The sequence below is a fragment of the Anguilla rostrata genome, chromosome 4, assembly GCF_018555375.3.
Source record: "Anguilla rostrata isolate EN2019 chromosome 4, ASM1855537v3, whole genome shotgun sequence".
Lineage (NCBI taxonomy): Eukaryota > Metazoa > Chordata > Actinopteri > Anguilliformes > Anguillidae > Anguilla > Anguilla rostrata.
This window is the reverse complement of record NC_057936.1, coordinates 16,252,625-16,277,184: the sequence shown is the minus strand read 5'-3', so window position 1 is coordinate 16,277,184 and position 24,560 is coordinate 16,252,625. Positions and strand designations below refer to the sequence as shown.

The following is a 24,560-nucleotide window of genomic DNA, read 5'->3' as shown; positions in this document are numbered from 1 at the left end:
CGGAGCTGCAAAGCTAATTATTCGACATAGTTGTGGTGTATCGTCTACTAATGAAACTAAAACGCGTTTCTGTTTTTAACTTTTTAATACTTTGGTTGCAGCAGCACCGAATGTCTGAGTTCAGTAATCTCGGCACCATCGGCATGCCGACCACTAGCGGCTTTGTGCTAAGAGGTTAGTATTGTTTCCATTTCAACTGTTCACTCTATCAGTTACAACAAACAAGTAATTCATTTACTTACACGCCGTTTATTAAGTCCACCATCCATTCTTCATCTGATTTGTTCTTTCTGTTAGCCATTTTCTCTTTTTATCGTTTTCAGTCTGAAACTATGTTTGCTCTGCCAGAGGCTCTGCTGTCAGATGCGCTTGTTATTTCCTGGATGTGCCACAACAGCGTATTTCCGGGAAATACTAATGTTTAAATTTCAAATGTCCTGGGTTATTTTTTAAGTGCACCCCTAGAATGGTAATAAATTATTTATTGTATAATAAGTTTAATTATAAGTTTAATAATTCCATAATTAAACTCCTATTCTGTATTGCATGGTGATGTTTGGATACATTTCCAAACAGTTTAAATCCAAACCTTAATGCAACTCCCCTGTCAGTTGTTTGGTACAGTCCTTTGGAGGGAAACTCAAATTGTACTGCCTATTTAAGCAGTGGCTTTTGGGACTGCCGGGGACTAGTTTAACTAGTACTGTATGTGATACTTTGTGAGCTGTTGAAGTTAGCTGTCTAGTTATGACATTCTGGCTGTTTAGCCAGTAAATCTCTTAGGGTTTTTTGTTTTTGTTAATTATTATTTGTCTACTAGCCTGTTGTATATACTTACATATCTGATCACTGTTAATAAACCTGGAACTTTTTGCACTGGTTTTGATCTCCTGCGTACTTCCCTACCACCCCCCTTGGCGACTCAACCGACTACATCTTTACATTTGGTGGCAGCGGTGGGGTCCAGGCCAGTAGGGGGCAGCAGGGCAATATGCCTCAACACAAGCCAGCACCAGTGCAAGACCTGGAGGAAGATTATGGCACTGAAGAGGACGTTAACCAAGAGGGCGCGGCAGGAGCACTGCCTCCAGCAGGCCAGAAAGGTGTGGCAGAACTCAGTGCCATGCTACACCAATTCATACGGACTCATTGGAGGAGTCTTGAGCACCACTTCAGCCAGCTTCAGCAGGAGGTCCAGAGCGAGAGCAGCAGATGGGGGGTGCTGCTGCATTCACAACTTCAATAGCAATACCGTCTCTAGTAGAAACATTGAGGGCACCAGCTCTTCGTGGGACAGGCTCAGAGAGTGCTCCAGCCCAGTTTCAACCAGGGGCCTCGCCAGTGAGTCACGTTTAATGTATCCAATTCCTTGCTGATCATCTGTAAGCTTTTGTTACCTCAGTCATAGTCATTCCTATCTCTTGACTAATTTATGGTGATGTTTTGCCATCACCATAAAGTATGGGAATGATTAAAGGGTTTAGGATGATTCCGTGACTGACAGGGGCCGTCAAACATATTATAGGATTTTATGGGGTGGTGGGGCCCAATGTGAGATTTTGTCAAGGGGCCGAAAATCCCTGGTGGTGCCCCTGCCTATTTCTGTATAGATTTTTAGTTTCTTTGAAGCGGTTTGCATCTATTGTCACTTGACATTTCCTATGTCAAAGACTTTCTGCATATGGCAAAATAACACGTTGCCTGGTATTTTTAAAATTTATTTACTTTTTGTGATGAGATTTTAGCTCCCCATAACTTTGGGGAGACTTTGAAACAACCATATTTTCAGCCAGAAGTATACTTCTAGCACTTCATTCTAAAGTTCTGCTAAGCTGCTGATGTTGCAGATTGCACATATTTATATATAGCACACATGAGGTTAGCTAAAGTTGAGTCCAACATAAATACTTTTTTTTGTCAACTTAAACATTTTGTTTATTTTCTTCATGTATATTTATGTCTCAAGTTTTTTCATGATTTGCGTATTTATTTGTTAAGAAAGTTAAACATATGAAGCGTGAAAGCGTGAAAATATGCATAAACTGGAACTAACTTTTCAAGATAGTAAAAATCCCATCTCACAAGTTTCAAATAAACCAGTATAATCCATGAAACCTCCAATTTACATATGACTTTATAATAAGTAATTAGGCTTTATTGATAATTTAAATACTTGCTTACTTACATAGCTGTAAAAAGCAAGTGTTTTTGGCTGCATTTTATGCCAAGAAATTATTTGCAAAAGGACTTAAGAGAGATGAGTTTTATGACCAATTTTTATTCACATTGACTTGAGTTAAGTAGTTGGTCACCAGCGGTCCCATTTATCTAAAAGGAAATAAAAAGAAAAGAGGCTTTCTTGAAATATTCAGTGTATTTTAAAACCCAGATTTCTTGAGTGGCTGAATAAGAGACCATATGTTGAGTAATTGCATGTATGGCAGTTCCTGGCTCATCTTATGAAATCAAGTTCTTTACTGTCATCACACCATTGCAGTACTGAAGACCAACATTTGAAATTGCTCCAATTTAGAAAACCGCATTGCATTAATAGGTCTGTCTCATCACAGTCTCATCACATGTCCTCTGTCAATGTGAGATTGCAGACAAGCTCACACTCCTTCTTTCCACTCTGCATTGCATCAGCGGTAGTCATTGCACTCCAGGAGTAAATAGAGTACGTGTGCCTCCAGTATGACTTCAATAACTTATTTAATGGATAGATATGCTAATAATCATACATTAAAAATGTTTCGCCACATTTCGATTTGAAATGAGTGGCTTTATAGACTTTTTTAATTATTTTGAATTGTTCGTATGTTCTTCTGGAATAGCCTTCTTGTCATCTATGCTGTGACCAGATGCAACTATTTTATTAGTGCATGCTGATTGCTTCCAATTTTACAAGGCCTATGTAGCCTAAATACCAAGCTCAATGACTTCACAAGATCACAATAATTCATGTTATATTGTGATCTTGTGAAATCATTTGGATGTTTCCCATTTTGCCATTACGTGCAATTCCAGTCATAGTGATTCATTATCCCTGAACCAGCACCCTACATTGCCTTCTACGTATAGATGATGTAATGGGCTCTATTCTGAAGAATGCAAAGGCAAGTTGCAAACAGTAGGAAAGTGCTGTGAAGATAAGAGGTTTGTCTGAACAAGCTTTGGTACACCAATTCTTACTGTATAAGAATAAATGCTAGTTTGCTGCCCTACTGGTTTATATTGGCCTGGACCTAGTTTTTAATTGAATTTGGATGTCTTCCATTGCCTTTTTTCTGCTGACAAGGTAGATCCACTCCTGTTTTGATGATATTTTGTTAATTTAATTAAATAAAAGTGCCAAATGCACTCTTGTGAGGAAAATGTGGCCTGATAATCTTTCATTATGGCAAAGCAGTCCCTTGGACTCCTAGCCTGTTTTACACAATACAGATCTGTTGCCTTATTTAGTGTGATGTGTCATTTAATTTCATCCACGCCCAACATTCACCATGTTTCTGCTAATGGAGTAAGGCTTGAAAAGGTTGAGTGGAAATAACACATGCAGTGGCAATTATTTTGTTACACTGAATATGCTGGGGTGAGTACAGATGCTTTTGTTTTGTGTGCCATGTAATGCATACAGTATATCCTGTAATTAGCGGAGATGCTATGAGTTACTGCCAGCTACACAGGCAGCAGCCAAAATCTGAGAGCTTGAGATATTAAATATTTGCTGAATTATGGCAGCTGAGCTCAGAATATTTGAGAACAGCACAGCTTCAACAGCTGTGATGCTTGTCAGATTTCTAGAGACAAGGAGGGAGATGCCATTGCCAGTGCTTCCCTGTCATTGCACAAACTTGACCTATCAACAGTGATGTCACTTGACCAATTAGGGTACACAAGGTGCATGCTATTCAGCCTCAGACAAACCCAAAATAGGCGTTTCAGTACATGGAGTCAGTTGTTGTTTCTGACATTTTCTTATAGTTGGTATAGTTGAGGTGGGCAGAATATCGTAAAAAGAATTCTGTAGGAACAGTCTGTACCATTTCCCAATAAATGTGGCTGATTGGCCTCATTCAGGTAAGGAGAAGGGAATTGTGCTATTATTCCTTTGAGATTGATTCAATACAGAAAGTTGACAATAGTGTGAGTGAATGCATTTGCTTTGCCCTGAAAATATATGCTTTAGCCCTCCTCCCTTTATAATATTACATTTTTAGAACATGCCCCTTTTCACATATAGCTATGTAGCCAGACAGTTATACTTGACCACGAAAACAAACAACATCTGACAACATTACATTTGTCTAGCTATGTGAATTTGCTTATAAATCACCCACTTCATGTATAGTGCATTATACCTCATTGTTAATTTTGAGTTTTGATCATTCTGGTGTTTCCATTTATGTGCTTAAAAGTTGCATTATAAGGACTAACTTTAAAATCAGCATCTACTTAATTTGAATATAATCGCTAGCAGTTATGATGGCATGCATAAAACCCAGTTGTGTTAAAAGGTCTTTATTTACCCATCAACCTCAGAAAAATAGCACAGGCACAGGGATATCATAGCTGGCATAGATTTTCATGCGTCTTTGATTGCCATTTCTATTATTCAAGTTCTCAGCATGCAGTATGAAAACTCCATTTTTTTAAAAATTGTCTTTGAATACCGTCAATGACACTCAACGCCCAGTTTAATAATTCAGTATTCTTAGAATTTAGGTTCAGCGTATAAATTAAAGAAAATTAAATGTGTTGTTGCTTGGGGAATATATTGATTTTACATTGAACTCCATTGTTCAATGACCTTGAAGTGGAGTGAAAATATGCCACGGGTGAGGGGAAAACCATGAAGTGTCTTCACTCTAAAAGAAGTGCAAATGGATTTCAGAGTATCTACAGCATTTCAGATGAAAGCGCCAGACAAATGAATCATTATCTGAAGGCTTTGACTGAGGCATACCCAGGTCTTTGAGGAGCTGCTCTTTGAGTATGTGGGGGTCTCTGTCAGATGATCTGCAAATCAATTCATTGAACAAATTGCCGGGCCCATCTGGTTGCCTTCAAAGACTGCAGAGGGGCAGATTTTTATTGTGCATTACATTTCTGTGGGCGACATTCCTCACACATTTACAGTTAAAAGCCGATGCACACATGCCTGACTTGAACAGACCTTCTTGCAGAGGGAAGGACTCTGGGGATCTATAATGCAATGGCAACCTGAGATATGATTTAAGCACATTATAGACATTTTTATTACCCCACCCCAGCGTCCCTTTGCATCAGTGACCCCTGAATAGATTAGGAGATTAGGGCATTGTCTGTCATGGTGTGTAATCAGCATCAAGAAGACAGTCCAAGACACCAGAACAGTGATTGTGTGTGTGTGCGTTTGCTCATCTCTATGTGCGATCATCAAAAAAGTTAATTAAAATTTATTATATGCATACATGCTATGTTATGGTTATACACTTTGTTGTACGTCGCTCTGGATAAGAGCGTCTGCCAAATGCCTGTAATGTAATGTAACATGCATTTTGCAACAAATACTCATAAATATGCCCTTATGTAATTCTAATTAGTACAATAAAAATAAATAATAATAATAATAATAATAATAATAGTAATAATAGTAATATTAGTAATAGTAATAATAATAATAATTATTATTATTATTATAATACCATCACCATAGTTGACAGTATATTGTCATATATTGGCTGGACCTCTAATTTGGCTGGGGGCAAATATATTTCACAAGGTACATTAAAAAAAGAAAATTGCATGCACAGTGTGCTCAATACATTATTTCTCAAGCCAAGTACTTATTATATAAACAGTAAAAGCAATTACCATTTACTGACTAACTGTTTAGGTGAACATATACATGCCTAAGAGGGTCTTTTGATCGAGTACGGTATAAAAATGTCTCCCCGAAAAGAAAACCGAAGTTTCAGTAAAACAAATGCAAAAAGGTTTTTGTTTTTCATAAATGTTGAAAAAAGTATACTGTACCCCATGTCTTTTCCACTTCACATCTCAAATTCCAGTTCACTCTTTTGGGTCCACTGAAGGATCTTAACAGGTAATTCATATATCAGTCTTTATACAGTATGTAACTATACATTTTTCATTGGGCTTTTCAGTCTTTCTGAAATACCTGATTTTGCAACAGGTGCCTTGAGAGCACCATTATGTTTCAGAGGAATAATACTGGGATGGATGCAAAACTGAGCAGCACCCTGCAGATTCTCTTTCCCTTTTCTCCTAATTTTCCCAGCCTCCCTCCAACAGCTTTTACTAGGCAGCCCAATGCTGAAACTCTCTCTTCACTCCCATACGCAGCTTATTCAATGGCTAATCCCACATCACATCAAGGTGACTGTGCCTCACTTTTGCTTTACCCTGCGTCCCCCCCCCCCCCCCATTTCTCTTGCTTTTCATATCTGTAATATGATTTATTCATGCATTATCCGAGGCAGGTGCAGATAATGAGACTGGCAGGTGGCAAGGGAAGGGCAACCGATCCTGTGATAACAATCGGTCTTTGCACCCGATACTGGGGGTGCTGTGTGTGAGGGAAAAGATGAAGGTGAGGAAAAAGGAAAAGGGTTGGGGGGGGGGGGGGTGGTGAAAAAAGCCAACCGCCTTTTGAAAATGCTTTGATTTCACACTCAACAGAGTACGATCCACCTTCGCCCACTCCCCTTCTGTGCGGTCAGCGGCCCACCTTTGAAATACAGTACATCATACTCAAAGATAAGCTTGCTCAAATTATCGCTGGTACAAAGCTTCCATTACACTGTCAAATGAGGCAGGTGTTTTCTGGTTTGGTATCAAACCATTTGCGGATGCATCCTAATTCAGCGATGTGCGCCCAAATTGAAGCCAGCCAGCTTGGAGGGACATGTAAACAAAAGTCATACAACTGTTCAGGGGGAAGAGCTTATGCCGAATGTCAATGGGTTCTATGATTGTTGGCCAGATGCAAGGGCAGAAAATAATGGCAGAAAGAGAATTAGAATTGTGTACACTGTAGGTATTGGGCCTTGGTGTAAAGAGCGGGTCAGTGGGGATTGCACATTGAAGTGTGGATTGCACATCAGCCAACAGGGTCAGAGTGTTAAGACTAAACAAGGAAGGGCAGGGACAATGGTACTGAAAACCAATATTGCCCCGTGTAACTCATTTCAACAAAAAAAGGTTGTGTAAGCGCTCTTACCTGTACTCATACAACAGTCAAAAGGTGAAAACATTGAAAACTTTCTAGTATACCTCCTTGAACCCTTCCGTGAGAACCCTTTATCTTTTTTCCCCACTACTTTGTCTATCTCTGTTAAAGAGGTCAAGAGCATGTGTCCAGTTTGAAGTGTATATCATTATCAACACCAGAAAGAGTGCCATCCAATTACATTACAATATTAAAATGAAAACACATAGTATTCATTTTAGTATTTAATTAACTGCTACAACTTAATTAAAATGTAGCAGAGGTAGTAGTTCCATTTTTGTTCCTCATGAACATGACACTTTGCTCTCGTTCTCTTTCAGTACATTACTTGCAGTTAATCAGAAAATTACACTTTTAACTGGACTGAATATGTGAATTACTTGTACTGACAATTGAAGTCCATGGCAAAAGGCCAGCTCAGGCCAGGTATCATAGTGAGCACATCTCCTATTAGCAAGCCATTTAATCCAGGGTAAGTGCATCGGACCAAACATGTATAATGGCTTGCTTTGTAAAGGACAATTGTTGGTGTGATTAACATTACTGCACAATAATGTCAAGCGACTAAAGACATAAAGCGATATTAGCACCAATAGTACATAACACCAAACATTTTACTGCCTTTGCAATTAAGCTGAAATATTCCTGAGTCCAGGAACATTCAGGGTGTTTCAATTTTAATGACTTGTCACTATTAAAATGCTCTTGTATAATAATGATTAATTTGTGAGCGCTAATCACATCTTGTCTTGCCTAATAAACATAACCATCAATTTAAAAAGCAACACTTTCTGTTCTGCACTTGCATCAAGAATGTTTTATCAGTTCAGCTTACTGTTTTGCATAACGCAATGCATGAACAATTCAGAAACAACAAAACAAATTTTCCATGATTCTAATACTTTTATGATACCTACTGTGCCTTATTTTAATTCCACCTGCCATTTTGAATCATCAATTTCCCATGCCCCCATACTTACAACCCTTGCACACATGCAGGACATCCTGAACAAGTGCACTCGCCAAACAAACAGACCTGGGAAGCCTGGTTATGGTTATGGAATGCCTATATTTAACACCACACGTGTACCTGTATTACAGGAGAGCTAGCACATATTTGAGGGGCGGTGAATCTCTCATTGGAAACAACTGTGGGTGGCGGTTGCTGAAAGTTGCATTGATGCAGTGGTGACCTGAGGGACCCTTATATCCACCATACCCCAGCTGGATGAAAGCAATTTTTCCCCCACTGCAGACTCCAGGTCACACAGTAGTCTGTTAATGACATGGCCCAGGCTCAAACTGTGGAGCTGTGGGGCTCGGCCAACACTCGCTGTGGGCGCGCCATTGCTGACTGAGCCACATAACACACAGCTGGTCTGCTCTTCGATTATTCAAAGACAGTTATTCATCATGTTCAGTATGTCTTTGTCAAAGCACATTTAGCCATGCTAAAGGCTTTTGTTTTTGTTTCTTGTTTTTTTATCGCCTTCCAGCATCTTAATTCATCCACTTGCTTTCAGAGAGCAGTCGAGTGCAGTGTGAGACTATGAGATCTGTTCTCTGGAAAATTTGAAAGTTCTTTCTGACTCTGCTTTCTCTATATTGGTCAAAACATGTCTTACATGTTAGTATGACACTGCCTCCACCTAATTCGATAGTAGGTTCACAGTAAGAAAAAAAAAACCAAGAGCATAAATTCCATGATATCAAAACCTGGCAAGAAAACAAATGTGTGTATTAGCACATGCTAATCTATGAAAATCTAGGCTATATATCATGGAGGAAACATTGCAATCTGTCATTTGGTATATTATAGCATACAGGGGAAATATGCCCCAAGATTTCAAAAAATGAAAGAAAAAATGTGACTGTGTCATGTGACCATGGCTTTTCTGACCTTTAAAATCTAAGGCTCCATGTGAGCATGACACAGTGTTCAATTCAAGATATGCCTCTTTTCGCTTAGTGAATGTGGTGAGTCATTCTGTCCCTCTTTCCCTCGATCTGCTGCCATATACATGTAATGCACCCGCAGATTTGAGGCTAGGATTAGGAAGAGTAATGACTTTTTCAGGTTATTTTCTCCTGGCGTAAGTACCCCAAAGGGGAAATCAACCCTTTCTGTGGAAAAAGATGGCAAAGCCCACTGAGGCATGCTTTTTTTATTGAATGCATAACATAATATACGACTAAACCGTGTTTTTTGCTCCATGAATCCTGGAAATGGATCTGCTACATGTGGGATGGTGAGGGATGAAAGCACCGGAGAAGTACATCTGTCCATCTGTCTATTTAACTTATGAGGGATGCTTAAATGGACAAACTGAGAAGTACATTCAGAATTTGAAAAGGACACTGGAGAGCATGGAGAGCATGACAACAAGCCTTATCTTTGAGAAAAGAGCCAGAGAATATTTAATAATCACAAGTGAGAATTCTAGCTTAAATGCCATGGATGACCATGCCTTCTTGGTCAAAGCTCCTAAACTCTGCAACAGCTATCCAGCAGAGACCAAAACAGTAAACATCTGTTACCTCTTTTAACTACTTTTAAAAACACACTTTTATCGACTTGCTTTTAGTATGCCATAAACCCTGTTTTTATTTATATTTTTATTGAGTCGTTATCCTTTTTATCTTTCTTGCTTATTTTTGACCTTGCCTGTTATTGCTGCACTTTGGCTGTCATTCTTTGTTTTAATGACTCATGCTTTGTGCTGTATAATAACAACAACTACTACTACTATTGCATAAAATCTTACAGCACTGCAGTGATTTTCTTCTTGGTCCAGAAAATACTGCACCTGTGTGCAAGTGAATGATTGGTAACTTGGGAGGCCCAATTGGTTATTTCAAACTGGGCAGAAAAAGAGGGGGATAGAAATTTTTAATTGATTGACAAAATACAGCCATGAACTCATGCATGAACAAAGGGTTAAACAACTTATTTTTCAGGGCTTTACTTTTGGGTTTTAATTTTGTTCTCAGACCCAGTGGAAGGAACTTCTGGGGACAGTCTAGGTTGATGTAATACATCCATTCTGAATGGTACTAAAATGGCAATTTATCCTGACCAGCTGGTAGTATTGAATGCTCTGCACGTTGGACTGAGCTAACTATAGTAGTGTTGATATGTACTGTGGCGCTGCTCACCTAAACTCCGCCTCAACCTGTATTTCTGGTCTAACCACCTCTCCGTTCTGTGCCTCACCACATTCTGCACCACTGCCAGGAACAGCAGCCATGGTGGCAAACTAACGAGCTCGTAGCAGCAGCAATCATTCAATCAGGGGCTACAATCATTCAATCAGAGGCGACCAGCCGTCCCTCATTACCTGTCCCAGCTGCCGCTCATCAACTCCGCTCAAAAGAGAACTTAAAAGCGGCCAGACCTCACTCTCCTGTGAGCTAATGTAGACTCTCAACTCAGACTAACTGCTGTGGGACTGCCTTACTGAGACCAGTGTTGGTAGGTTAGGAGGATTCATGCCCAATTGGGCAACTTCTTAATGTTATTGCGTGGGGAGAAATGGCCTTGTGTGGGTTCACCGTTTTCAAGTCTGGCAACACTGACAGAAATTGTCAATGAAGCCATGTGCCAGGATGAATCCTTGTCTTAAAAGCCTCCCTGCCTCTTCTGCCTACCTGCTTTAAATAAACCACGCCTGCTGGCTTGAACTTACTCCTCAGTTTCCCCTTGTCTGTGTCTGCCCTAGCTGCTATTTTCATGGCAATGTACAATACATACAGACAGGTGACAATTTAAAGGAAAAACCTTAAATGAACATGAAACATAACTAATGCAGACCTCAATTTGGATCATTATGGAAAGAATAAAAAATCTAAGTGACTTTGAAAGAGGGTTTATTATTGGGGCACGAATGACAAGCTCCTGTCACAATGTTATAATAGGAACAGTGACTGAAGTGACATCTGCATTTGGATCTATGGGAAAGACATCAGTAATCGGGGTCGGAAATTGTGGTCAAAGTGCACATTCGATGACCGTGATGCTCGTACAATATGTAAGGAAAAACTTCCTCAAGTGACTGAGAATGTCAATGCAGGACATAATCAGACTGTCAGCAAGAATAGCCCGTTGACAAAAACATGGATACTGTAGTAAGGTTACAGTGCATTATAATATAATGCTCATTACAAAGTGGAATGCACATTTGAGAGTTCAGTGGTGAAAAAACCATAGGCACTGGTTTATAAAGATGTGGGTAAAAAAAGTGGTATGGTCAGATGAGTCATCCTTCACCATATTCTCAACGTGCATGTTAGCATACACCAAGAGAACGGTACAGGCCTGAATGCTTAACTTCTATAGTGAGGGGGTCCGGTAGCTCTGTTATTCTATGAGGGGGAATTTTCCTGGTATGAGTTGGGTCCACTTGTCCCATTAGAGGGAAGGGTCATTGGAAATCAATACAAAATTATACTCTACCAGGATGACAATGCTCCTATCCACCGGGGTCACTGAAATGTTTGAGAATTAAAATGCTGTGAATCATAAGCTCTGGCCTTTGCAGTCACGAGGCCTCAACCAAATTGAACGCGAATTGAAAGGAGATTTTGGACTGATGTGTTAGTCAGCGCTTTCCACCACCATCATCAAAACACCAAATGAGGGGATATCTTTTGGAAGAATGGTGTTCCCCAGTAGAGTTCCAGAGACTTGAATCTATGCCAAGGCACATTGAAAGCCCAACACCTCACTAAGACACTTTGCTGGTTTTTCCTTTAATTTGTCACTGGTCTGTATATACATCAGAAAGATGCTGGGGAAGTCAAAAGGGGCATGCATGCTTATGGTATTTCTTACACATGTTATGTTGAAAGTGACTTTTTACTTTACAGGTCAGGAAGCAACGAGTCCTCAATAGCTCAATGGAGCTCATATTTGGAGTGTTTTTGTTTGCAGTTTTGCTTGGTTTATTTGACTAAATTCTTGCAGTTAATTATTAATGGTATAGAATTGTGTAATGCTACTACTGCTATTATTATTACTGCTGTTATTGCTGTTATTTATGATATACTTTGCGTACTGCTGAACAGCACATGATGAATATGTTTTTCTACAGTCTTTTTTCTGTGAAGGTACATTATAATCAAGTGGATGATTTATTCTAAATGTGTTCAAATCCTGCAGTGGTTTTTTTGTTGCTCATATAGCCTTGTAAATGTGTATATATATATATATATATATATATATATATATATATATATATATAATATAGCCTGGAGCTTATCCCTATGGCTTGCTGGCAGTCTTGAAATAATTTTCTAGCGGAAGCTTGTTTGAAGTGCCATAAAGTTGTATATGGCATCTTTCATCTCCCAAACATATATACTGTTTACCCTTGAGAGAATTGATCTTGACTGAGCCTCTCATACCTGGCTGCTTGTTCTTCATCAGACATTAAAAATACCCATTTATTGTGTTATTAAAGAAAAAAAGGCTTATTTTTGATTATATTGATATCAAAACCAATACCACACAGACACAGCTTATTTATGAATCTTACACTAACCTCTTTTGAAACTGCCATGAGGGACACTGCCATCTCCGGTCTCAAAATTTACAGTTGGACAGGCAATAATTTACCACCATCCTGCTTTAGCACTAGAGACTTCTCGTTGTGCCCTGAATGTGAATCTAGGGCCCTCAGCCTCCCTAATGTGAGCATTGCACATTGTGACAAGCTTTATTTGTGGCAGTAAAATCTAGAATCTCTCATGAATAGGCAGGACTGGAAATGTGGCACCCAGAACCCTCAAGTACACAGAACAATATGCATGTGTTCTGTGTACTTGAGGGGCAGCTAGCCACAAGGGGGGCACTGTGGGTTTGTTCAGGATTTCAGGCAGCATGCATATGCTTGCGCTCAACAGTAGTGCTAGCTTTATTTCTGATCCCTGTGAACACACCCCTTTCCCCCAATCTCTGCCACACTGCTCTGATGGCCCAGCAGCAGGCAGGCACCTTGCCATGACACTGATGCAGCAGAGGGCTGGGCTCAAGCAAACTGCTGAATCCAGAGTCCATAAAAAATCAGAAGGAAAGCTTGGCTATACATTCAGAGAATGTTGGCAAAAAACACACCAAGAATATTGTTTCTGCTTTTATTACAATGTTACTTTTTATAGAACATGATATTAAGCCAATGCCTTTTATTCAGTGTGCACTCACTGCACTGCTGTATTTATTTCTGGTGGACTAGAGACTAGCACTAGTCACCGGTAGGTACAATGCAAGCAGGCTTACTGCATTGTGAGGGTATTTCTGCCAAAACTCTGCTTTCAAAACCAAAAGTCTACTGACCCATGCCCAAATCTTAGGACTTAAAAAAATACAATTAGAGATAATTGTATGAGAGAATGTGCATTTCACAAGCAAGGGTTACCCACCTCAATTACAAAATGACATTATGAGAGTCCCCACAGTGCAATTAGGCTCATCACAACAAATGCTCAAGAACTAATTAGCTTTCAAATTGAGAGTGGAAATGCTAGGAGACAAAGAGGACAGATTCTCCACCAAGTCAGTTTTCTCTGCCTCTCCGCTATTTTATATGCATCTACACCATTCCTTGCGGCACACAGCTTGTGACTGCTTTCAGGGTGCTCCCTCAAAGTCAAAGGAATTAATGCGTATTGTTCCCTGCTCTCCACAGCCGCATTCTGTGATGCAAGATGTGATTAACACCCCGCCTCTCTCTATTTCAATCGTTCCCCTCCTAAATATGTCGCTCTCCCTCTTTTCTAGTGCTTTTGATGTATTACCTCTGTGATATATTGCATAGGCATCTCTCAGAGAGGTACTGTAGATAGAGAGAGCATTTTTTTTCCTCCATCGGCCCCTCCCTCCTTACTGTCTTTCTCCCACACATCTGGTTCCAGCTGCCTGTGTGTGGCTGTCCTGGAAAAAAAAATTATAACGGGCCCGAGTTACTGGGAATGGAAATGCCATTCTCCAAAATGATAGCACGCAGAAGCATTGAACTCCAAAGCCAGGCATCGAAAGGGAGGTTCAAAGGGACTGTGAGTCTTCCTCCATTTCCCACGCCTGAACTGTCGATGGCTCAGGGACACTTATCACGCGCGGTATGGGGATGGTCGCCTTTGCCCTCCATGTCCGGGAAGTCACCGGTGCGTCAGTCCCATGAGAACCTCCTGCTCTGCAGTACACAACGTCAGGTCCTCGCAGCCCGGGCACAGCCACAGTCCAGCTCGTCCGCTTGACAGCATAATCCTGTCCTTCAGTTTCTGCTCAGAAAAACACTCTCACAGCCCCCCCCCCCCCTCCCCCACCCAATTTATTTACCACCAGTCTAGATAATAGCTAGACATCATGTTATATGTATTATCTGTGACCCCCACCCCCAACATCCTCTTTTTCCAAATGTTTTTTATTTTCATTTATTATTATTCTCATGGCTTCCATTTTTTCTGATTTTCATAATTTCATAGGGGTGGTTTGCTACCATTCCCTTGCTCAATTCTGGAATAAATATTATGTTACATTATATTATGAAAAAAAAAAAAAATCTTTCAAACTTTTAACATTTATCTGGCCTCGACTGACAGGCTTTATTCAATTTTAACTATTCAACATCTAAAATATAGTCAGCTCTCATTTACTATAGCTGCCCTTTGGCTTCCTTGATTTAATAGAGTCACAGTGATATAGCATAAAGGTATAAGAAAATACTATATATTATTCATTGTTCATTGTTCTTTGAAAATAAGGTTTACTTGCTATAATATTGAATGGTTGTCATGTTGTTTTACAGTTATTATTATTCACAAGTATGCACAATGGATACTGCTGTGCAGATCAGTTTGAGTCTAAATCAACCAAATCAAATCAATCAGTTTCTTCATTCAGGAAAGATATATCAGAGCTTTATTATTATAATTATATGTGTGATTGTGAACAGGCTAGTTAAAGTTAAATGGGTAATTGAATGCCTCAGCACAACAGTGGCCTGTATGTTTTAATAGGATGTGCGCAGTAAATTATCATTGTACAGCAATCTCCACCATACACGTGGTCTATTATAAACAGATTAGAGGCAGTTGATTTAATCTGAAAACTCATTTTATAACTCAAGCTGATCAAGCACTAGCACAAGAGTATCAATTTACATGCATTACTACCGCTTGAAATAAAGTAATGGCAATAACTCTTAGAAACTGATTAAAATAACTTTGCAATCAGTCGAGAATTATATTTTTTGTTTCACTGCCCACTGGCAAAATCAGAAATGAAGGGATATACAGTAAACATCTTATAATGCTGTAACTTTCATTTAATATACAATGTTTGCATGTTTCAGATAACACACTACATGATTAACCACTTAGCCAATGTTAATTATTCTGTATCACTTGTAAGGACTTAACAAGTACTTGTTATAGTACCGGTGAAGCGTAATTAGGAATTAATGTCCTCTAAATTAATTTCCGATTTTTCCCTTAATGAAGCAGGTCAGAATTAATCAATTGACTCATACAGGTGTAACACAAAACACAAGACAAACTCTCAAAACAATTAATCATTTGGTTGCATTTTCAGGCCAGCTGTCAGTGGCAGACCTAGTTGTTTTTAGACCACATTTTTAAAAAGGCCCTTACAGTACACATTAAATCCATATCCACCCTCAAATGTCTCCACTTTCTACGAACGGGGCTTAGTAATTATCATTGTGGACTGGGAAGACACATTGCGATCGTGGACCCACATACACCTTGATAATTTTGCTGTCCTCTCTTGGGTCCTATCCAGTGACAGGTCCCCTAAAAGCCTCCCACTGACTCTATGCATGGCCACATGCCTAGGATCCATTGAACTTGCACTACATTTCTGGCTGTATTACAGTACATTGTAAGTGCTATGGCTGCCAGTGCCTGTGCTTCTGTATTACATTGGTATCCTCCCTTCCCTATGCTACACACACCTGTGCCACCTGTCATGTTTTCCCGGGTGTGGTCAGCGAATGAAACATTGTGCAGGGCTGAAAAGGCATAGGCATATGGAATCCGTCCTGCCTCCAGCTGGCTCTCCAGCTTCCCACCTTGTGCTGTATTGATGTGCTGTCAGTTATTACTGCTGAGGTAACTGACTGCTTTTGTGGCAGGCGGGACCCAGCGCTCTGTGGTGCATTAATCTGCCTCCTCCCTGGTGTGTGGTCATGCTTGCACATCGTTCTACTGGGAAACATCACGAGAACATTCAGCTCTCATGCACATAGCTGTGGCTTTATGTTCAATGTCTAGTGGCTGTAACTGACTATGATACACCGAATTATGTGCAAATTATGCATATTGAAACTATAGTACAATGTTCTCAGCGGTGTTTTAATGTTACTGGCTTATGGATGACAAACAACCCCATCTGCCTTTTAGGTTGTTTTGGCTCAGAAAATGTGTATGTGCTTATATGAATCTGTCAGTGTTGGCTACTCGCTATTCTCTGCCTCTGGGCTATGCGGTAGGGAGCTATTTCTCCAATAGCCACTTTTATATGCAGGTTAGGAGATTGACCCTTTTGGATATTCCCCCCATTTTGCAATTGCTACTTCATTTGCCATTTTGAATCTGATTTGCATCTTGCTGTTAACATTTGTACTGGGCTCCCAGATTCTATCAATTTTATCTTGCATATGGTACTCTTTGCCTTGACCTGAACTGTCACTTCTTTTTCTGATGTACACGTGTTGTTCCTGCTCCTGCAAGAGATATTGGCCTTTGGGCACAAGCACTGAACAGCCCTGTTCACTGCTTTGAGAGTACAGGCTTCCTATATGTGGCATTATAATATGTTTCCAACCTAAATGCTTGAACCTGATGTTGATGTTCGCAATACCCTTAAGTGTGCCTTGCCCTATGTTCTTATGAAACATGGTCAGGTCAAGTTTCAGAGCCATCACTCACAAGTTTCTTAACTTCATAAGTCTTACAGTAACTATCTCGAAGATCACTGTTTCGTTGTCATTGATGGCATCTATGGCGATAAGAGATAATTGCAGGTGTGTTTTTGGACCTCACTTCCCAGCGATCCAAACAGTGTCGCCTGTGTGACGTCAGTCAGTTGGCACCTGGGCCACGCCTCCATAACAATTCGAGGTCACCAGTACACATGAAATCGAAAAGGGAATGATGTCTTCTGAGACGGTAAGTATAACACTTACTATTTACTGAATTAAAAATGGTTGTTATAAAAGTAACGTTATGTACATACTCATTCATTGTCTAACATTAGAACTTATTCCGATCATTATAATATATTGATGAACTTGATGGCAATGTAAATAATGGTAACATTAAGGCCAGTTCATAATACTTGGTAATACTGCAAATGCCATAGGCTCAATCACCATTGTGTTACCTCATTCGGCGATAGATAGTGACTTAACAGACATTTATTTAAATGAAAATCTTCGAGATTATTACTTTTAAAAAAATTAAAAATTGTTGATGAGAGAATCTTGGGAGGATCCCAGGTATAGAAGGGGAGTTCATCCACAGATGGTCAGCCTGGTGTAAAGTACGCTGTAGAATGGATGTAACATAACCGTAATAAGGGATCTATCACTGCAAATAATCAAATGGGTTGTGCAGTTTAAATTTTAGGTATTAAACTATCAGGTAAGTAGAACATATGTACTGCTCCACCTCTAAAGGGGCATATTTCCCTCCCATAAATTAGTGATGTTTGACTTGATGCTGCCTTTGTGAGATCAGGAATCTGGCAACACACTGTTTGTACTACCACCAGCATGCGGACCAAACAGTGGACCATAATGGTGGTCCATATTGTGGTTTGTGCTATCATCATAATGGACCAAGCAGTGGTCAATTATATTGCTGTACTCCTTGTGTAGTCTCCTGGCCTTTCTAGGTAGCAACCTGTTGCTCTCTCAGTTTTCCCTTGAGGCAGAATGTCAAGTTAAAACTAGACATTAAAACTTGGAAGAGATACATTATCTTGAATATTCAATGCTTCTTCTGGAGAGAGAATTGAATTTGAACCGACTTGGCAGTTGGATGAGAGAAGGTGGCGTAGCTGGATTAAGCAGTGGATTAAAATTAAACAATATTGAAGTAACAAGTGATTTGCTGAGAGAATTGTAAATTGTAAATCAAATAATCTGTATTTATATGACTATATTCACTCATGGATCTTTTAAAATATTTGTTCTGCTATCAGATCAGAACCTTGTTCACAGCCTTATTGCTTTGCCCAGTGATTCATTGTATTTGGTAACAAATGAGAATTATACACAAAAAATATTTGCCATGACCCAGCTGGTTCTAGCCAGGTAACAAGCTAGCCAGGGGAAACAAATGCTGAACTGTACAATGGCTTTTTGTTAGACAATGCCAAAGCTGTCCAGGAGAAGGAAATGAGAGCAATGAATAAGTCATCAGACATAACTCCAGAAATGATGGCCAATATTTTATGTTGTCATTCTTAGTATATGCATGTTTATGTGAACTCAAGAAGACTAATAACACCAGAGTGCTGCTCCAGGGCTTGGTAATTTTAAGTTTTAATGAGCAGATACAGCAGGCCTTCACAACAGAGTGACTTGGAGATGGGCCATGGCAGATATTAATCTGTGGAAACAACCACAGAGCACAGTTTATATTGGTCAGGGCCAAGACACAGCAGCAGGGGAACACTGAAACTTTAAGCAAAGTGAAAGCACAGTAGGAACCTTATTTTTATGCTGTGTCATTAAGGTCTTTCAATATCCCTTGCTGCATTATGTAGATCAGAAACTGAGACTTACCAATACACTAAGTTAGAGATTAAATACCAACTGTGGATCGTAAAGTTTGTAATGCAATTGATGGCACAGCAAAGTAATCAATTGCTATTAAATTTTTGTCGCAAACTCTGCAACTGATAAGCATCTATGCTATTGATCACTGCACCAAACTTGCAGAGGCCACAAACAAACACAAACTCCTCTCACTGCTCTGGTCATCCAATGGTCAAAGAGTTGAGTTTTTTTTCTTCCCCTGACCTCAAAACAATTTGTGAATTTTTGTGAATTATTTTTTTCTAATGGTAGGATTTCATCAGCATGTATTTTTCTGTAGGCAGGACAGAAAGCATACTAACTTCTCTTGGTTATTACTGTGTAGGTGGCTGATGGTATAGTTGGCAGTGGATCTCTGAAAAGAAAAGAAATCTATATTAGCATTAAACTTTGTATGAGAGTGATGATAACAAGGTCAGCCAAGTCTATAGGGTTTGGATGAAATTTTCCAATTGTCATCAAATTCTATCATCTTTGTAATTAATCCTCGCAAAGATGGGCCTTGAACAACTTCACACAAACATTTGGACATTTGAACCCCATGGGAAGGTCAGCTTCCTGCAGACACTGCTGTTTTTCTTTTTCTTTTTTGGCAGCCAGTGTTAATGAGGATGACTAAGAGGAAGGTGGAAAAAAATTCGGCCAAACTGTCCTTACTTTCTTTCTGGACAGGGAGTCCAGCCCTGAGTCCGGCTGCTTTTAGTTCCAGCCAGTGGACGGCAGCGTTGGCAGTGTTATTATTAACTGTGGATTTGAACTAAATGCTGTATGGCTGCTGAGCTTGCAGCCCCTTTAATTACACACTTTCCTGAGCATGTCATTCCTTCAACTTGGCTGTCCTTTAAAATGAGTGGGAAATGGTTTTCCGCTCCCACACCCCTCCCCCACCGCCACCCCCACCCTTGGCACACAAGATGGTTGCCTCCTTTCACTTACTCTTTTCCATGGTCAGTGGTTATCCTGCACCATCTGGTAAGCTGCAAACAGAGCCACTATCTAGAGTATGGCTCATAGGCATGAACATATTCAATCAAAAGCAAAGCATTCTGCTTGCCAGAAGGCAAACGTCATGCATTCTGTGTTTCTTAATAATTTGCATGCAACATATTGTAATTACAATTACTTTTTTTTTTTGCTGTGGATCATAATAAAACTATCGTCATACAATTACTATACATATTATATTATACAAATAAAACATACCTTTCATTTCATATAGTGTAAACCAATGCATGTACTCAAATCACAGCATGCATACCACACAATACCAGAAAACTACACATAAAACTTTAATATTCTAGTTATTATATCAGACCAATAGAAGTGCAATGCGTATATCTCCAGTAATTATGTGGCTCCCTTTGGTGGTTACTTATTCAGTTTTAATGGAAGCCTTTGACCGAGAAGAGAAAAGCAGAAAGGTAGAGGAGACAGTGAAAGGTCCTCAGGGGACAGTGAAGTACAATAGACCACAGCTGTGTTTCTGCTCCAGCTCACCTATGGTTATTGCAGTACCCCTGAGACCACACTCTTGGGGCAAGAATTCCCTTATATAACCGCTCCGACATAAATTCTGTTTGTGTAAACATTATTATTCATTCTAGCAGAGGTCAATTTAAACACTGCTTCCAGAAAATCATTCACCGGTATTCCTCCAAGCTTCAATTCAAAACACTTAAAAAAAAAAATGTTTGTTATCTTTAACACGTCTTAACACAAGAATTAGCAAATGGGGGAAAAAAATGATGGTTTGAATTTTTCCCTTACTGTTGACTTTTTTTCTGCTTGCTTATGTAAATTATTATAACCACTAGAATAGAAACCGCATAGGTCAGTAGGTATCCATCAATGTGCATTTGACAAAACAAGTGACAGCAACAGCAGAAAAACCACATCAAGAAGTTAGGGACATTAATTATCTAAGTTTTGCTGGCTTAAAAAATGCAAACCACGCAGTACTCAATGTGTCCTCCTCCTGCATTCTTCTAGGAAAGTATGATGGTAAGTTCCCTGCACATATTCTGTTGAGCTTTTATTTAAAAAGCAGTGCATGAAATAGGTGTAGTAAACACTTGTGTTATCAGGAAAAACTGAAAATAGCCCTGTGACAAACACGCCTGCCACAGGCCACCGAAGTGGCTTTCTTTGGGGCCCTCCAGCACAGAGACACAGGGAGATGATGTTAAAACAGTCCACATTTATTCCACGAGGGTTTGGCAAGATGGTACAGCCAAACGAGCAGATGTTAAACCCTGTCATGACAGAGAGCTCCCTGGTGTGGGTGGGGATGGCAGATTTAACCTGTGCGCAGTGATTACCTCACTACGCACAGGTGCAGCCACTCCTGTTCCTGGGTCCAATTAGCCTGGCCAATTATCTAATTCTTCACCAATTATCCAATTGGCCAGGTCTAATTAGCTTGACCCAGGGCAGGTGTGGCTGCTTAAACCAGCCATCCCCACACCACATACCCCCAACGCCAAACTGAGGCCAGGGAGAACCACTGGCCGAAGCCTACACCCCCCCCACCCCCACCCCCACCCCCACCCCCACACTCCCAAGAAAGCAAAAGACAACAAACAAAAAACACTCCAAACACGGTTAAAAAAAATAAAAAAAAATCAGGGTGGGTGGCCCCGGAACAGTCCAGTACATGTGGTGACCCTCCTTCGGACGACAAGGCAGCCCTTCTTCCTCCTCCCTCCTGGAGCACGGGAAGTCCTGGGCTGCTCTGCTGGCTGGTGGGGGCGTCACCGGCTTGGGCTGTTCCACGGGCTGTGGTGGGGTGGCTGGGCTGGTGGGCTGGTGGACTGGCCTTGTGGTGCTGGGGACCAGGAACCCTCGTGGCTGTGGTGGCCGCCAGTCGGCTCTGCTGGCGGGCGGCTGCAGGCTTATCCCCTCATGGGCTCCGGGCAAACCAACCAGGCCAAAACAAAGAACGAAAAACAACCAAACGGACGAGAAAGGAAGCAAAACGGCGCGGCCACCGCTCGTGCGCCGCCCGTGGCTGACCCGCCTTCCCGGCCAAGTCCAGCTCACGGCGCGACCACCTCTCGTGCACCGCCCGTCGCTGACCTGCCTCCTCGGCCAGGTGCAGCTCCTCAGCGTCCCAGCTGAGGATTGCCTCCTTCCCCTCCCTGGTCATCTTCCGCTCCCCATTCTTGGCCCGGAGGATCCGCCCGAAGCCCTGTCGGGAACACCTCAGCCGCCCCTCGTCCAGTGTGCTTCCTGGCTGGCCCTCCTGTGCCTCTTTGCTGTGCCGGAGGAGCCCCACGTTGGGCGCCACTGTGGCAAACACGCCTGCCACAGGCCACCGAAGTGGCTTTCCTTGGGGCCCTCCAGCACAGAGACACAGGGAGATGATGTTGAAACAGTCCACATTTATTCCACGAGGGTTTGGCAAGATGGTAACGCCAAATGAGCAGATGTTAAACCCTGTCATGACAGAGAGCTCCCTGGTGTGGGTGGGGATGGCAGATTTAACCTGTGCGCAGTGATTACCTCACTACGCACAGGTGCAGCCACTCCTGTTCCTGGGTCCAATTAGCCTGGCCAATTATCTAATTCTTCACCAATTATCCAATTGGCCAGGTCTAATTAGCTTGACCCAGGGCAGGTGTGGCTGCTTAAACCAGCCATCCCCACACCACAAGCCCGTTTCTGGATTTACATGTAATACTGAAAGCCCTCTTTACACCCTTCTCACAGTAAATCCTCATTCCTTGATCTTGGCAACTGGAAGTAGATGATGTGGGTGGGCGTACATGACCTCTCCAGTCCAACACATCATGGTTCCCAGCCTTCTCCACCCGTGACCTAGCCAATGCCACCAACTGCTGAAGTACAAACCAACTGTCAGAAGTCAACTGATAGAGAAAGTATAGATAGATAGAAAAAAAATATCTGGTCTGTTTCTCCATCTGTTAAAAAAATAAAACATTTTTATGACTAAGATTTTTTCCATTTAGTAGAACATTCATAGCAAACTCATTGAGGAATGTATCTCTGTCTAATTCCTTCAAATGTCTAAGCATTTTTTGTTCTGAAAGAGACTTTCAGCAGGGAACATTGCCTTGGAGCCAGTTTTATGAGCAGGAAAGCAGTGCTTAGTGCTTTCTCTATTTATCGTGTTTCAGACAAAGTTCTCCAGTCTTCTGAATTTTGGAGGGGCATAATATGTATGTCATTACCAGCCTGTTCTGAATTGTGTAAAATTTAACTTAACTAAAAAAAAATATTTAGTACTATTTGTCAATTATGATAATGCTTATACATTACTGAGCTAGTGTTACTTCATATTAATGGCACTGAAAAAATACTCGTTAAATGGACAGAATTCATTTTCCTCATCGTCAGGACAACAAAAAAAAAAGCCCCAGAGCCTTTATTAGTTCATTTGAAGAAGTGGGTAAATGAAAAATGAAGGTTATTGGTCATTTCCATATGATAGCAAATAAACTCAATGGTATTCTGTTCTACTGTATGCATTGTAGGTTCTGTCAGGTAATGCAACAGCCTTGGCCAAAAAGTTAAAAAAAAAATAATGATAATAATAATTGAATTGTTTTTGCATTGCATTTTTCAGAAGCATAATTTCCTGAATAAATACACGTGTGTTTATTCTTATATAAATTAGAATGAGAATTTTACAATTCTAAAGAACATTTTCCACCCTTATACAGTAATGTCCCACAAGAAAGACCTTAAAAAAGTTTTTTTAAAGCATTAAAAGAGAAATCCCTGAAGTGTAATGTTTCATCTAACTGCAAATGACATCTAAGGAGCTCAATGCTTGATGCACAGAATCTTCCGTTGCTTACTCATATACGGTACTTGTATGACTGCCATGCAGTTCATACTTCTCTGGAAGATTGTATACCTTTAAGGAGCTGTTGAAACCCAGTAAAACAAACTGTCTCCATTCAAGGTAAAAGCCAATGTGCTTTTATAAATATCTTTAGTGGGGCCCCCTGCTTGGCCTCAGCTCTGTTTTGCAACTGTACCAATTTGTAAGTTTGCCTCTTTGATCATGCCACATGCCATTTGATAATGACAGTACAACTCAGGGTTATAGTGTGAGGAAATTCCAACTACAAATTGGCATAAGATAATTCCTGGTATGATATATGACTGTTGACATCACTCATCCCAAAAGAATCATTCTTCACTAATGAATGATTCCCACTGGAAAATTAGATAGCTTTTGCAGTGTTTTCACAGACCTTTTGAATCAAGTAAAAAAATTACATTTTACCCAATTTTATTTTTGTAACTTTCCAGTGAAAGCATGATGAATAAACATAAATTCATCTCTGTAATATCACAGCCGTGATGAGTATGAGCTGAGGGAACAGGCTTCCATGCTGGAATAAAGCTAATCCTGTATAATACACCCAATTCTGTATAATCTGGCAGCTTCTGCAGGTCCGATTCTGTTGTCATGTTGCTTATCTTTGAGATTAATGTTACCCTTCAGCTATCAACTA

General features: G+C 40.5%; 1 long non-coding RNA gene across 1 annotated transcript; it reads left to right on the top strand.

The window, feature by feature from the left end:
• The first annotated feature begins 691 nt into the window (after positions 1-691).
• Positions 692-23,026, top strand: LOC135254278 (uncharacterized). Its single transcript, XR_010329808.1, has 2 exons — positions 692-1,341; positions 22,783-23,026. It is a non-coding gene; the product is annotated as an uncharacterized LOC135254278 (long non-coding RNA).
• Positions 23,027-24,560: the final 1,534 nt, after the last annotated feature.